The 14,855-nt window shown below is 42.9% G+C and overlaps 1 long non-coding RNA gene across 2 annotated transcripts in view; it reads right to left on the bottom strand.

Annotated features, from left to right (window-relative positions):
- Window positions 1-6,579: 6,579 nt before the first annotated feature.
- LOC109492582 overlaps window positions 6,580-14,855 on the bottom strand; it is a 53,009-nt gene continuing 44,733 nt past the window's right edge. For both annotated transcript variants that reach the window (XR_006587152.1, XR_006587153.1), the window contains 2 exons: window positions 13,962-14,231; window positions 6,580-6,694 (listed from right to left, as the gene is read on the bottom strand). This is a non-coding gene — a long non-coding RNA (uncharacterized LOC109492582). The remainder of the gene's footprint in view (window positions 6,695-13,961; window positions 14,232-14,855) is intronic.

Raw genomic sequence — 14,855 nt, 5'->3', positions numbered from 1 at the left:
TAATAGTTGCATTTAAACAAAATGTGTGTAATTGATAAATGGGGTTTGAAAATGGGTATCATGACTTAGTAAGTGTGCCTACAGTTATTATCATTTATATACGTGTGTCTTTGTGAAGTATCCACAGTTTTTGTGCTTGCTATTAATACTTAAACTGCTAATTTCTTACTAGCATAACAGAAGTTGGTAATGAAACAGTAACGTCAGAAGGCTGAGGGAGAATAACGGAAACTTTAGAATTCTATTCTCAGCTAAAGTAAAATTCAAAAGTGAAACCAAGCTAAAGACATCATCAGACAAGCAAAGACTGAAATAATCTGTTATTCGCAGCCCCCTGCTGAAGGAATTCCAGAAGCTCTACCTCTCTGGGAGAAGCCATGGGAGGCAGGAAGCAAAGGCGAGTGGAGAGACAGATAGAGAAAGACATGGGCAAATCTAAATGAGCACTGATCACAAAACAGTATAATGATGATTCGTTTGGGGTTATATTCGTAGGGAAAATACTAGACAGGGCAGCTTGTAGTACAAGAAAGCTGGATATGGACAAAGGTAATGTTCAGGAGACAGGAAAAGATGCTGACTAAACTTGGGCTTCATTATGGAAAAAGCCCAGCGTGAAGATGGCAGAAAAAACTGGTATTGCCTGGAAACCATCCAAAAGCAACCAGAAGAATAAAAAATAAAATTCAATCTTCAACATGAGCAACACTGGGGGACAGCTAAACGTTGAATCATAAAACAGGTGGAAATGCTCCCCCAAAGCAGTTATCAGGAAAGGAGGTATGGGGGGTGGGGGTGGGGGTGGAAGCATGGAGAGTATACTCTTGCTGCAAAGCCCAGAAAAACTTAGGAAAATCTGCATCTCAAAGGTGGGGTATAAACCTTAATCCAAGAGCAGTGGGGATGTGGTCTGGGCAATGACGACAAAATCCCCTGGATCTGTTTTAGGTCCAAGAGGAAGAAGTGGGGCAAAGGAGGACTTTCACACAGATAGACCAGAAACTATCCATCAAAAGGATTTAAAAAAAAATTCAAAAATTCTGAAACTGTCTACTTTCAAGAATGTAGTCTTAAACCATATGAACTACAAATGGCCAGAATTATACACACACACACACACACACACACACACACACACGAAATTCACAATCATAGTGAGATATTTTAAGACAATGCTCCATACTAAGTAGTGTGAGGAAACAAAATAATTAACAAACATATAAACAATAGAAGCAACACATTTAGGGACACCTGGGTGGCTCAGTCAGTGAAGCATCTGACTGCAGCTCAGGTCGTGATCTCATGGTTCAGTCTCTGAGTTCAAGCCCCGCGTTGGGCTCTGTGCTGACAGCTCAGAGCCTGGAGCCTGCTTTGGATTCTGTCTCCCTCTCTCTGCCCAGCCCCCATTCATGCTCTCTCTGTCTCTCAAAAATAAATAAATGTTTAAAAAAATGTTTTTAAAGCAACGCATTTAATAACTTGAAAGTAGCATTTCCTTTAACAATTAGCAAATACACATTGAACTTATTTTTTAATGACCACATGCTTGGCCACAAAGCAAGTATCTAAAAGCAACAAATGAATCAATATCATATAGACCACAGCCCCTTCCAAAATGCTATTCAATTGGAAGCAAATTACAAAATGTAACTACAAAAAAGGAACCATATGTTTGGAAATTTAAAAACACTTCTGAATTATTAATTGTTCAAAGTAGAAATCATAATGGAAATTTAAAAACATCTAAAGCCGACTGATGAGGGGAAAACTACCTATCACAATTGTGAAATTGTGGCTAAAACAGTGCTTCAGAGAGGAAATGACAGATATGCACACACACATACATACACCCCGAAAGAAGACATTTTGAATACGAGTGAACGTATCTAATTAAAGAAGCTAGAAAAAAAGAACAGTGTGAACTCAAGAAAAGGCAAAGGAGAAAAGATATAGACAAGAGCAAAACGGATGAAATAGAAGACAACTGAGTAGATTAACAAAGGCAAAAGAGCGGGAGAAAAAGAAAGATGGTACAAATGGGAAAGAAAAAGATGTAACTCTAGGTACAACAAAAATTCACAAAGTCATGAGACGATGGTGCGGGACTTTGTTGGAGTAACATTGAAGTGGAAACACCAAAAAAAAAAAAAAAAAAAAATATATATATATATATATATATATATATATATATAGCTCAAAAAGAAATAGAAAAGCTGAAGAGATTTATGGCCTTTTAAATATTTAATTGGGGGTTCCGGGGGGGGGCTCAGTTGGTTAAGCGTAGGACTTCCACTCAGGTCATGGTCTCACAGTTTGTGAGTTCGAGCCTCACATCAGGCTCAGAGACTGCTTCAGAACCTCTGTCCCCTTCTTTCTCTGTCCTTCCCCTGCTCTCTCTCTCTCTCTTTCTCAAAAATATACATTACAAAAAAATCGGTAATTTAAAATCGATTCACAAAAAAGTGTGGACACCTCAGAGAGCTTTACAGGTAAGCTTTTCTCAAGTTTCAAGGGAAACTCAATTCCTATGTTATTCCAGAAACAAGAAAAAGAGAAAGCTTTCCAACTCATTATATGATATTAATATAACCTTGACAACAAAAAATGGAAAAGACATTACAAAAAAGGACAGTACAGATGAATTTCATTTATAAGCAAGTACATAAAGTTTTGCCATAAACATTAGCGAATGGAATCTGGTAGTGTTATAAATAATACATTATAACTAACTTGGGTTACAGAAAACAATATTAATGTAATTTGCCACATACATGATAAAGAAAAAATATGTGATCACCTCAAAAGATTGAAGAAAATGTATTTGATAAAATTTGGTACCCATTCATAACTAAAATCTCTTAGCATACCAGAAATAAAAGGATAATCTAATAAAGTTTGTCTACTATTTTTTTTTTTTTTAGTTCATTTATTTTGAGAGAGAAAGAGAGAAAGAGGGAGGGAGAGGCCAAGAGAGAGGGAGAGAGAAAATCCCAAGACTGTAGCACTGTCAGCATGGAGCCCAATGCAGGGCTTGAACTCACGAACTGTGAGATCATGACCTGAGCCAAAGTCAGATGCTTAACCAACTGAGCCCGGTGCCCCAAGTTTGTCTACTATTAATCTATAGTGAAAGTCACACTTGGTGCATCTCTAAAATAATTTCACTGAAGTTCAGGAAGAAGGCAGGGATGGCTACTATCAAAAACCCTTACTCAACATTACTTTGTGAATCTTAGCTGATGAAGTAATGACAAGAAAAAGAAATAAGATGAATATTCAAAATTAAATAACAGTATCATTATTTATGGATGCTATGATTATCTATTTTTAAAAATCCAAGAGAAGTAATCAACAACTATTAGAAGAAATAAGGAAATACACAAGTTGCCTGATTTAAAACTGATTTTTAAAAATGGTTCCTGAACACCTGCAGCAAATTGTTAGAAAATATAATTTTTTAAAAAGATACTATTTACAGTTGCAGCAAGCATTATATAAACCTCATAAGAGAGCTAATAAAAATGTGTAAAATCTTTACAGGGAAAAGTATAATCTATATTAAATAATATAAATGTGTAATTTATCAAGAAGGCCTAGGTAGAAAGATATATCACATCTCTGGTCAGGAAGACCCAATGTTGTACAAATGGCAAAAATTTCCCAAGTTAATCTATTAGATGCATTTCCTTTATCAACCCTATAGCGTTTTTCATAGGGATAAAAGCCTAAAATATTGGAAGAGTAAGAACTAAAGAAAGTCAGAATAAATCTGACTCTATAGACAAGAGGTACTTTATTGCATACTTGGAATTTGTTAAGAGAATATCTTAAATGTCTTTAACACACACACACACACACACACACACACACACACAAATGGTTAACTGTTGAGGTGATGGATGTGTTGACTAACATTATTGTGGTCATCATTCACAGTATATGCATATATCAAATCATCACATTGTATATTTTAGACTTAGAAGAAAAAGAAAATAAACTTAGAGGTGTTATTTGTCAATCATCTCTCAATAAAACTGGAAAACAAATAAACAAATTTGAGGACAAAGAATGAGGCGAATCACTGTCCCAACTGCTAATATAGCCATTAGCTATAATGATGGTCAAATTACGGTGTGGCGCAGGTATAGAGAAATGGGCCAGCCAAATGGTTTGGAGAGTCAAGGGAGTGATCCACTTGTGAATGGAAACTTGTATTTAACAGAAATGGCATTTCAAACACTGGGAAAAGCTAGCCTATCCTTATGAGGTGCTGAAACATTTAACTTTCTATTCGGAAAAAGATAAAATTAGATTCCTACTTCACCACATAAGCAAAAGTAAATTCCAGATGGACAAAAATTTAAATGTGAAGAGCAAAAATTTAGAATTTTTAGAAAACAATGTGGGAGAATATCTCGAATGTAGAGTTATGAGCAGATCTATTAAAGAACAAATACCCACAAATCTTAAGGAGATTTATGAATTCGACTACATCAGATTTTTAAAGTGATTTGTGACAGCGGTGTCATATACAAAAATTTAAAAGCTAGATGCAGGTTAGGACAAGATACTTGCAATTTAAATAATAACTTCCAAATAAATACAGAATAGTTACAAATATAGTAGAAAAGGAGAAACCAGGGTTTTTTTTTTAATTTTTTAAATGTTTATTTGTTTTTGAGACAGAGAGACAGAGCATGAGCAGGGGAGGGGCAGAGAGAGGGAGACAGACTCCAAAGCAGGCTCTAGGCTCTGAGCTGTCAGCACAGAGCCAGACGCGGGACTTGAACCCATGAACTATGAGATCATGACCTGAGCCAAAGTTGGACACCCAGCCAACTGAGCCACCCAGGCAACCCCCAAGTTTTTTTCTTTAATGTTTATTTATTTTTGAGAGAGAGAGAGAGGGAGAGAAAAGTACGAGCGGGGGAGGGGCAGAGAGAGAGGGAGACAGAATCCGAAGCAGGCTCCAGGCTCTGAACTGTCAGCACAGAGCCCTATTCAGGGCTCGAACTCATGAACCACACTGTAAGATCATGACCAGAACTGAAGTTGGATGCTCAAGTGACTGAGCCACCCCAGGAACCCCTAAACCAGTTTTTTTTAAGGGAGCAAAGGATTAGAACTGGTCTCCCTCCCTTTTCCTCCCCTCCCTCTCTTTCCTGCCCTCCCTCCCCCTCTCTGCTCCCTCTCCTCTGCCTCTTTCACACACATACACACAGACACATAAACAAAACTGGCTAGTAGACATGTAAAAACGCTTAAGCTTGTGAGTAATCAAGGAAACGTAAATTAAGATGACAAAATGCCTTTCGCGCCTATCACGTTGGAAAATTTTTAAGTGTCACAATTGATGGTGAGGATGCAGGGAAACAGGACTTTCTAACCTGGTAGGAATGTGAATTGGTACAACCACTTGGGAGAGCACTTTGTCACTACTGAGGAGAGTGAAGAAGCACATTCCCTACCACTTAGCAATTCTCCTCCCAGGTGCCTTACACTAGAGAACTCATATACATGTGCACCAAGAGACGTGCACAAACACCTTCACTGTGACAACAGCCAAAGCAAGTAACTGATTGTTCTTCAATAGGGAAATGAGTAAACTGTGATATGCTGGGCTGCAGTTAAATGAATGAACTAGGCCTACATTGTGTCCAAACAACATGAATCAGTTTCTAAAATATATTGTGGGGCACCTGAGTGGCTCAGTTAAGCATCTGACTTCGGCTCAGGTCGTGATCTCACGGTTCGTGAGTTCGAGCCCTGTGTCGGGCTCTGTGCTGACAGCTCAGAGCCTGGAGCTTGTTTCAGATTCTGTGTCTCCCTCTCTCTGTGCCCCTCCCCAGCTTGCACACACACACACACACACACTCTCTCTCTCTCTCTCTCAAAAATAAATAAAACATTTAAAAATATTTTTTTAAATAAAATATATTGTACAGTAAGAAAAGCAAATCTCAAAATAATATATACAATATGCCATTTGAGTAAATTCCAAATGCACGTAAAATGACAGTGAATATTGTTTTGGACATACAAATGTTTAGTGGGAGTACAGAATCATGCATGGGGATAGCACGTAGCAACTTCAGGCGGAGATACCTCTGCAGAAGGGAGAGGTAGAGAACAAGAATGGGGGTGGGGGGTTGGCTGTATTCTTTTTTCTTTTGTTATGAGTCATCTCAGTAAAAATGAGAAAATGTTAACAGCTATTTAATCTGGATGGTAGGCATGTTGGTTGTGTATTTTATTTTCTACACCTTTCTACATGTTTGAAGTATTTCTTAATTAAAATACAGAAACATTGTTTAAAAGCTGGAGGGCCAGGGGCGCCTGGGTGGCTCAGTAGGTTGAGCGCCCGTCTTGGGCTCAGGTCATTATCTCGCGGTTCGTGAGTTCGAGCCCCATGTCGGGCTCTGTGTTGACTGCTCAGAGCCTGGAGCCTGCTTCAGATTCTGTGTCTCCCTCTCCCTCTGCCCCTCCTCTGCTTGCACTCTCTCTCTCTCTCTCTCTCTCTCTCTCTCTCTCAAAAATAAACATTAAAAAAAAAAAAAAAAGAAAGCCAGAGGGCCAGAATTCAAGATTCCTTCTGAATCTTCTTTAATACGATGAACATTTGTGTACGTCTCATGGGCCAGGCATGGGGAAGCTGGTTGTCAGAAATGTGGTCTCGAATGTAACGACTCCATGTCTTAAAGGGAAGAAAGGTAACAATTATTCCTTATTCCTTTTGGTTATTGTTTGGTGCCTGTCACTAAGGCAAACAGTTGCGGTTTTTTATTTGAGCTAAATATAAATGCAACAAGGAAAGACCCGTGTGAAGGGCTTTCCCCGGGACCACATTCTTGGCTGTCACACCTACTGATGGCAGTCACAAGTTCCCTTTGACTGCCAAAATGTCATTGGATGGTGGCGCCTATCTTTGTGCACATGGCATAACCAGGGCTACTGGGGCCCTAGGCCACTTCACAGACTGCAGGTAGCAGGGTGCTTCTGCAGAGGTCATGTTCTCCCAGGATGACCTTGATCGTTGTTTATTGGGATAAAAGGATGAGAAAGGAGCCAGCTATGGAGACAGGGAAAGGATCAGTGGTTGCCAGGGAGTGTGGGAGTGTGGAGGTGTGGGGAAAACACCAATAGGTAAAGCACAGGATTTTTAGGGCAGTGAAACTACTCCATATGATACTATAATGATGGACACGTATCATTATACATTGATCCAAACCCGGAGAACGCGCAACGCCAAGAGTAAACCCTAACAGAAACTATGGGTTTTGGGTGCTTATGATGTGGCAGTGTAGGTTCATCAGTTGTAACAAATGTAGCACCCTGGGGGGAGGCGTTGATAACGGGGGATGCTATGCAGGTGTGGGGGCAGGGGGTACATGGGAAATCTCTCCTTCCTCAATTTTGCTGTGAACCTAGAACTGCTCTAAAAAAAATAGTCTTTAAAAACAGGGCCACCTGAGTGGCTCAGTAGGTTAAGCACCGACTTCAGCTCAGGGCATGACCTCGCGGTTCATGAGTTTGAGCCCCATGTCGGGCTCTATGCTGACAGCTCACTGGAGCCTGCTTTGAATTCTGTGCCTCCCTCTCTCTCTGTTCCTCCCCTGCTTTCTCTCTCTCTCTCTCTAAAAAATAAACATTTTTTTTAAAAAGGGTGCTCAGAGTCTAGTGAGGAAGATAAATATATAGATCAACATACATGGTCCGTAAAAGAGGTAGAAACACTATGCTAAAAATTTTGAGAAGAAATAGGGGAAGAAATGAGATTGCAGAAGATTTCTTGGAACCAACAGAATTTCAGATCGGCCTTATTTCGAGTCAGTGAGTATGTGAAGATTGCTTTCAAATCCTTATCTGATGGGTCCTATGGTATCATCCCAAGTTGACACTGACAGAGAATGCTTTGTGGAGGTGACACAAGAATCTGCCAATGAGGCTTACGTCACTATTCCATTCCCCTCCACCTCCTCCCAACCGAGGCCATGGCGGGCTGGAGAGTGTTATTCCAGCGTAGACAATACAGCTGTCACAGTGACTGCAGACACAGAACTCGATGGGTTTGAGGGGTAGAAGGGAAGAAAAAGAGGGTCAGAGACAGAGAGAGAAGAGAGACAGAGAACCAGTTCGAGCAGTAGCAGGTAAGACTGTAAGAATTAGTCGTGTTTCATAATAAAGGCCTGAGCCAAGAAGTAGTTTTCCCAGAGGACACCAGCCTTTGGGACAACGGTAAATGCATTGCCAAAAGAAGATCTGGGGGCCTCCTTGCTTTTAAACAGAAACTCCAAACTGAAACCAGAACGTATGCCCCCTACCCCGAGTTTGCTGTATGACCTGTATTGGGTTAAATAACAGTCTGCAAAGATACTCAGGCCTAATCCCCAGAATCTGTGAAGGTTGCTTCAAATGGCAAAAGAGACGTTGAGGGTGTGTGATTAAGTCAAGGGTAGTTCTTGAGATGGCTGAGTATTTTGGATTATCCACGTGGGCCCTAAGTGCAATCACAAGTGCCCTTTAAAAGGGAGGCAGAGGGAGATTTGCCACAGAAGGCAATGTGGCCATCGATGGAAGGTGCCATATTGCTGGCTCTGAAAATGGGGCCAGGAGCTACTGGCCAAGAAAGGCAAAGAAATTCAACTCTAGAACCTGGAGCAGGCAAGGAAGCAGTTTCTCCCTCAGAGCCGGCAGAGGGATCCCAGCCCTGACAACACCTTGATTCCGACCCCTAGATTTTAGGCTTCGCACCCACTGGGTTGGTTGTGATTTGTTACAGCAGCCAAAGGAGATGAATACAGATTGCTTTGGCTATCTTGGTTCAAGAAGACTCCTAGGCATTTTATATGCAGAAGTTGATGTCCATTAGAAGACAAGAGTCAAGATTCTGGCCCTAAGGGGACCAGGGGGCAAGGGGAGTGATATTCTGGGACAGAGGTTTGCATGCAGGTGGCTAACTGGGAGCGCTCTGGGGAGGACCATCATGCAAGGGAGCAGGAAGTGGGCCTGGGCAGAGGATGAAGTTACACTTCGATGCAGCAGCACAGAGGCCCCAGCTGATCTCACAGAGAGCTGTGGAGTTGGGGTGGCCCTGCAGAGATGTCCTGAGTTAAGCAAGGGGGCAATCCTTCATAGCCCCACATTGACTAGCCATCAGATGCAGGCTTTTTCCAGGGAAGGGGTTAAATCTCAAGTGAGACCACAACCCTTATCAAAAGGCGATCCCCAGAGAGGGACTCAGCTAGGGTCCAGGAGCTGGCAACCCTGTGGGCAGCTGGGAGGACGCACCTAGGTGCTGAGCGGGGTCAGAGCAGCACGTGCAGCATCTGCTACACCATGCCAGCAGCCCCTAAGAGAATTGTATCTCACCAAGTTCCTCACACAGAGATGTAAGGGACAGTTTCTTATTGACCCCCGCGTCAGGCCATTCCTTCCGAGACACAGTCCAAGTCCCGAGTCTCCGGGATTCTTTTAGCAGCCTGCTGAAAGCAGCTCAGGGACACCTTGGACCAAGAGGCTGACCTAACTCTAAGTGGCTTGGTCTTGGACCGAGGTTTGAAAATCAACCTCCCGATGGAATATTTGGAAAGCCTTCTGAGAGAGCCCCTGAATGAAAACCATAGCCCTTTGCGCCATTGGTCAGGATTGTTTTGGTGTGGTTTTCTGGGACTCACGCTGTGCCCTGGCTGATAAATGAGGCCATGTGGAAAGCACAGGGAGCCCGGGGCCAAACCCTGTCTCCGCCATCACACCACACCAGGCACCAGGCAATTCTGGCTTCACACTCCAACGCTGAGGTTCAAGGGCGAAGCAGAGTTGAAGTTGATTTCTAGGCAGCCTGCACTCTGGAGAGACCCGCTGTTGGAAGAACGGCCTTAAGCCGCAAAGTCTTTGATTCCAGTCTTCTCTTGCTCTAAGTCCTGCTAAGAGGCCTTACTGCACTTGTCTGCTTAAATGCTGCACTGAGCCCAATTTAGTGGTGCTTTAGTGACTTGGAACCATCCAGAGGCTCGGAAGTGTCACTCTGAACGGACTGTGGTGTCTGAAGGTCTGGGGTCTTGTCATACTCCTGACTTGAACGGTGCGACCTTGGGCAAGGCACTGCTCTCTGAAGCCACTTTCCTACCCTGGAAAATGGGGTTGATAAAATGATCTCCAAGACTCTGTCCTGTCTTCACGCTCAAGAAATCTGTGGTCCTCCTCTGTGCATGGAGGTTGCAGAGAATGACACGCGTTTGTACAGATGCTGGCACATCCTAGAATCTGCTTTGTTGGAGCAAATTCTTGCCATCAGATTTCTTTCAAATGGATGAATATATGAATATATCATGCTTATTTGCATTGGCTGCTTTTGCTCAAAATCAGCAGCTCGATATTCACTTGCATCACCAAAATAGACCCCTTTCATCAGCCTGGGAATTTTCCAGGGTTTGCATATGAGTGGCGATTATATATTTTTTTAAATCCATAGGATTATTTTAGAAGTTTCTCGGAATGGTAGAATAGGAAGCCCACTGACTTCTTTGTCAGAACCTTTGCATTGCAATTTGTGCCAACTACGCACCTTGTGACATTGGCAGGCCATTTAATGCCACTGTGCATCTGATAGGGAGGCTGGTCAAGGTCAGCCCTGCCTGCTTCACGTGGTAACTGCAAATATCAAATGAAATGGAACTCTTGAGAGAACTCTGGAATCTGTAAAGCTTATCAAAATGAAAGCAATTATTACTATTCCTTTAGCACCTCCAAAGCCACACACGGGGAATCTATTCCCCCAGTTGCATTTGCTTGGGAAAAACTTTCCTTTTCAAAGCAGAGGTTTGTAGTGCTGTCAGAATATAAACAGAGTGAATACAAAGATTTATTTTGCCAGCTTCTGAGGTTCCCAAGAGAATGATTCGCAGCCGTAAAAGTTGCTAGCACAGTTTGTGAGGTCACCTGCTCTTAGCAACCGCGACTGGTAGAGAAGGAACTCGCCAGAATCCACCTAGAGGATGGATGCTCATACGGGACCCTACAACGGCAAAGGGCAATTGCTCCTGAAACCTGCAGTGCCCTGAGCCCCTGTTTCTGCATTAGAACGGACAGTTCTGTTCGCTCCTTCAGAGCACACGTTAGTCACGTGGTCCTTCTGGTTACAAGGACTGCAAATGTGAATCTAGTCACAACACAAAATCACAATCCTTTAAGACTCTGCTATTTCTTCTGTGCAAACCTTATTCTTTCCAGATTGCAGTAAGCCCACAGAGCAATGCCTCACCTCTCCTCTCCCCCAGATTTGGTCTCTAGAAAAAAAATCCCTGCAAATGAAAGACTAACCCTCCTCCAAAGTATCATTGCCATAAATGCAACATGCTTCTGCTTCCAGATTTTGAAAACACCTTGAATTCCACTGTTCTTCAGGAAGATTTTGAGAAAACATCATAGTAAGCCAATTGATAGCTGACTTCCTAGTCTTGCTACAGGCTTCAAAGAACGTAGGTAAAGCACAGTGAAGGAAAATTCAAACTATCAATCGATGCCCAGATTCGAATGGTTTATAAAAGCTCTGCTTTTGTTTGCTTATTTACTGAGCCTCCATTTCCTCTTTCCAGTTTTGGGAAAACTGATGCTCAGTGCTGGTGGGAACAGGCATGGCTGGTCTGGAGGGGCCAGGCTGAAGGCTGGGTTCAGTCAGCATGGATTGGGAAGCGGCCTCTGCACACCGCGAGGAAACTCCAGGGGGGTGGGGTCTGTTGTTATAGAAACCAGAGTCTTCCTGGGTGCACACAGGTAGGGGCGACAAGTCATTTGGAACACAGTGCAGATGGTAAGACCTGGAACGGTGCTGTAGGATTCAGCGCAGGCTGACAGGCAGATCCATGTACAACGCAACTGAGCGTGACAGCTGAGCATAAAGAAGAGGCCGGCGCTCTTCTGCTCAGGGTTGAAGCCCTGTCTTTCCTCCCTCCAGGCAGGTGTTGGCTGGCCGGTGCCTCGTGGTCTCTCCTCAGCGAGGCAGAGCTTTGCAGGTGCTTGTTGTTGCACAGCCAGCAAGAGTTAGGTCTTCTGGGAGGTTCTTAACAGTCCTAATGTCAGGCACTTGTGGGTTCCCATTTCTCTTTAGCCAACTACCTACAGTTTCACAGAACGTAACGTAAAACGTGGATCTACGTGAACTGCCTTCCTCTGTCTTGCTCTGAATTTCACACACATGCACATACACTCACACAGAATCACACAGATACCTATTATACCTAGACACACTCTAACACAGACACATCCTCCTAAACCACCCTCGTGGGCCCTCCCGAGTAGACATTCACATCTTTGAGGTCGAAAAAGAGTCTTCAGCTAAGAGAGCTTAGCTAGGTTTCTAAACATTATGGCTGGCCAAGGGATGTTCCTTGTAGAATACGGTGGTTGGAAGCTCACAGGAATTCGGAGTCTGAACTGAAGTCATGAAGCTTTAGCTCTTTCAAAACTAGCTGGGCTGCCTTGGTTATGATTGTTTGTTTGTTTTTTAACTTCCTTGAGATTTGTCATGGTGTGTGGTTTCCAAAAAGCCCTGCCGGGGACCCTGAGGTCGACACTGTCTCCCTCACTAGTTTTTCCAGGATGTAAGAGAAATGTGTGGCATGCCAGACAGAAACAAGCCTGTCCGGGGTGACCACTCTTTTTGTTTTGTTTTGTTTATTTTTGAGAGAGAGAGAGAGCATGAGCAGGAGAGGGGTAGAGAGAGAGGGGGGTGGGGGATGCAAAGCGGGCTCTGCACTGACAGCAGAGAGCCCGATGCGGGGCTCGAACTTGTGAACCATGAGATCGTGACCTGAGCCAAAGCCAGACGTTCAACCGACTGAGCTACCTAGGTGCCCCCAGGGTGGCCACTCTTAAGGTGAACTCCTTCATGCTCTGTGCCCCTAGACCAAGAATCTTGACCTCAGGTGTCAGTAAGACTCTCCTTATCCAGTCATCTCATGTTAGAAATACTGTGTAGGGTTCTTTAACCCATGGCTTTATAAAGATAGTGAAGAAGAAGAAGAAGAAGAAGAAGAAGAAGAAGAAGAAGAAGAAGAAAAAGGCCAACTGGGAATGACTGACTCCAGCTATGAAATGAGAATTATGTACAGTTTGTTACACAGCTAACCTTAACACATTTCTATGCCCCACAGGCCATAAGTAATAGACAGCATAGTTCTAGAACCCGTATCCACATCCTTTCGTGCCAAAGATTTGTCTATGGGCAAATGTCTCTATCCAGTCCTGTTCAGATCAAATTTCCTTTCACTGTCCTGGTTCTCATATATTTATTACCCACTTCTGTGTCCCTTACCATTTGAGTTCAGATCATGTTTATGGTGATGGAGCAGAGAGGCTCCCATGTGTTCACCCAGATCCTTCTTTTTCTCCTGAGCACAGAGGAAGATTCCCCAACCTTCTGAGCAATGGGAACCCTCTGCATCATGGCCAGTGGACTTCGGGCAGAGGTGTTGGATGCCCTCCTGTACCACGTGGAACACAGCACCCACTGCCCCTTCCCCATACACTCACCAGCGGATCGGGACATGGGCAAGAAATAGACTTCACTGTGTTCCTCTAGTAATATTTGAGGGTGGTTTGTTACAGCACGCAGGACGGACTCTTCCATAGATCAAAGTTGAAGTACTAGCTTTCAAGAAGTCTTGGTTTCTTAGTCTACTATGGCTCTAAGTCCAGGTTTTGAGTGAATTTCTTGTTGACTATATATATAACCAGAGTTGCTTTCATCAATCTAATGCCTGTTGTCCGGTCTTCCTAGAGTGGCTTCTCCATGTACGATGGGGGAATTCTCTATTCTGTTCTATGTCACCCTGAGTTGCATTGCATGGGAGGGGTTTTAAAGCGTTCATAGCATTTTCGTGTACACAATATGAGAAAAATGTTCCCCACTGTATAAAATCCATTCCCCTCTGGTTCTTCCTGGGGAGTAGTATCAGACTTACCTATTCCCATCTTGGCATGGGAGCCACATCCGTTTGTGGGCAAGACTGGAAGTCATCAGCTTTCCTGAATCTCCCTTGTTTGAATCTAAGATCAGAAACACTTAGATTTGCACCACAATTTTTAATGCCTGAGAGGTCCCCTCGGTTTATCTTCAACATCTGTGAAGCATCAGGACAGACTCCAAGTAGCAAGACAGTCATGGGCAGTCCACAAACTGAGACCTCTCCCGGACCTCGTAGATTAAGGAACAGTTCATCTATTTTTGAGAACTGGAGAGAAACGACAATATAGATTAGTGGGAAAAGCGCGAGATTAGGTCATCGATCTGGATCCTAACCCATACTCTTCCACTAACTTGCTTATCAAACAAGCTGCAACTTCTCTTGGCCTCTGTTCCTCTGTTTCCTCACCTGTCATATGTAGGTAATATCTTTTCTCTGGCTAACCTGTGGGGTTCTTTAGTTGTTACATTATAAAAAAGATATTATATATAGAAACATGGGTGAATTCCATTGGGGAAAATGTAAGGAATTATTTAAAGAAAACTCACTGATAGTCAGGTAGTTATGTGTTATGGACTGACCAGACCTCTGCCAGAAGGGGTTGCTCTTTGAAAATGGACATTATTGTTTTGGGGTTCATGCAATAGTTTTCCTACTTTGGTACACATAGCCACATGTGACACAATGACTTTCGAGTGGGATACATATCATCATTTTTCTGGCTAGCTTGTCAGATTAGAGATCTTGCTCAGTTCTAATGTCTACTCAACAGTATTAGGGTTAGCTTTGCGGGTGTTGGAAACTACTGGGATAATTGTTAGAGAATTTCATGTCGGGGAATTTATCCTATGAGTAGATAGATATGAGAAATGACACATATTCAAGACCATT

Source organism: Felis catus, chromosome D2 (assembly GCF_018350175.1).
Source record: "Felis catus isolate Fca126 chromosome D2, F.catus_Fca126_mat1.0, whole genome shotgun sequence".
NCBI classification, from domain to species: Eukaryota; Metazoa; Chordata; class Mammalia; order Carnivora; family Felidae; genus Felis; species Felis catus.
Note: the sequence above shows the minus strand (reverse complement) of the source record. Positions and strands in the feature narration are given on the sequence as shown.